Raw genomic sequence first — 2,160 nt, 5'->3', positions numbered from 1 at the left:
CGTCCTGGAGTCTGGAGAACACCTATTAATCCGGGTAGTAACCTGGCCTAAAACCTCGATATACTCCGTCTGGGCTCGGAAAGCGTTGTCTTATTCTCAACACCGCGCAAGCAGGGTGGACCAATCGATTCCCGACACCCAGACGTCCGTATAGCCACAATGCCAAATTGGAATAGGCCGCGAACCTCAATCGGTCGTTGGAAATATTCAACATATTTGCATCGAGAATAAGTTCGTTTCTCATTCTCATGTTTAAGACTAGAACGAACGGTTCAAGGCACAAGATGCGAAACTCTTGTCCGTTCGTTAAACAGTCCGGACTGTTACAGCATCTGTTTTCTTGTTCCGTAGGCATTGGTTGGCAATGCCTACAGATGCAAAATGGTTCTGGTTGGGCATCGTCTGGAATAGGCTCTTCTGGTCCTGCGCCGCCCTCAGCTAAATTGGAATGCATCGTTTCGCTTCTCTCAACGTTTAGGTCCATTTCCGCCATCCCTGATGATAGGGTTTCTGCAACAGCTTCGTTGGCTAGTGAAGCAAATTCTGGTAAAATTCTAGACAATTTCAACAGCAGTGAATCTTTGCCTGCCTGGGACATCTTCTGTATGATCTTCTAGAATAGTAAATAGTGGTTTCGTAACTTCAATATGATTCTACAATTCGGAAGACTAACTTGCATCTCCATCTCTCTTTCATCTAAACCACTGTTTATTATGGAGGCGTAATTTTTATCAACTTTAGCCATGGCCTCTCGGATTCCTCTATTGCCCGTCATTTTTCGGCCATGCTGTTTTGGTGCTTTCTGCGCCCCAGACTGTCTGCCCCTTTTTTTAGGAGCTATCTTTTTCTTTGGTTTAGCACCAGTTCGCTCCCACGGCTCTTTATCATCATCCTTAAATTAAAAATTACATTTGTATCCATATTAATTAGTTTGCTTCTTAGTATACTAACAGTCGATAGAAGCAGACGTTCATAAAATATCTCTTATAAGAAAAGTATTCATATTCTTAGGCTCGGGCCAGATTCCAATGGATGCTAATTTCTAACCAAACCTCAGATGTGTAACCCCGTTACGGTTTAAAATTGACGCGTATATTATTATTATGCAAAACGATGTAAAATTTAAAAATGATCTGTTTAAAAACCATATTTTCTCGATGTAATAATTTAACAAACTAGAGGCATTTTGCATAGCACAATTTTTCTATCGAAAAATCGGCGGGATCCTGCGTAGGTTTCGAGTTAATGACACTATAAAATGAATACTTATCTCGCAAGAAGTATGTTGTATAATTCTGGTAGTAGCTATATAAAATTATATTAAATACTATTTACTGATTCTATTGGTGCACAGGGCTCTTGAGTTAGACCAGATCTTTCAATTGCGCCACTTTCTTCATGAAATCCGATTTTAGTACGTTCATCTCTGTACAAAGGCGTCGTAGTACCCTTTGTTTTTAAATATTTTGTGTAAATTTAGAATTGGTTTTATTTTAATTATAAAAATATTTTTACGATCTTACTGTCATCATTGAATACAAATCTTCGTTCCAATTAAACATCGGCATTTGTGGTTCCGATTCCGTATCCTGTGATTTTTCATTTTCGGAAGAACTGGCGCTAGTATCTGAATCTAACATTTCGGTTGAACAGGTAGCTTCACCTTTCTTCCTTTTTCCTTTGACCTCCCGGCTAACTCTGTTACGGCATGGTAATTTCTTAGTGCCATATTCGTTGCATGTGCACTGATCAGTGCATAATTTGCCATTTTTCTTGCACAAACAATATCCCCTTCCGGTTGGATTTTTACAACCATGTTTGCAAGCGCACTTTCCCGACCACGGGTCTTCTAGACCTTTTTTAACTGCCAATGGTAGTTCCATTGAAAAATTATAATTGCGACTAGATTCCGTAAATTATAGGTTCTCTTCAGATATCTAAACTTCCACACTTCACGCAAAAAAAAATATCTCCAACTATCTTGCTAGCAGACAAAAGAATATGAAACGACGACGCACAATCGCGAAGCGCTATTCTGAATTTCGATATCTTAGTATTGGTGTCTTTCGAGTTTCCAGAAAGCGAAACCGAAACCCCTAGTCACGCGTGTTTGGTACACATTTGACCCGACCGAGCCTAGGTGTAATTTCGCCCGAGCTA

This window comes from Leiobunum rupestre, chromosome 2, assembly GCF_980474605.1.
Source record: "Leiobunum rupestre chromosome 2, qqLeiRupe1.1.hap1, whole genome shotgun sequence".
Taxonomy (NCBI): Eukaryota; Metazoa; Arthropoda; class Arachnida; order Opiliones; family Sclerosomatidae; genus Leiobunum; species Leiobunum rupestre.
Note: the sequence above shows the minus strand (reverse complement) of the source record.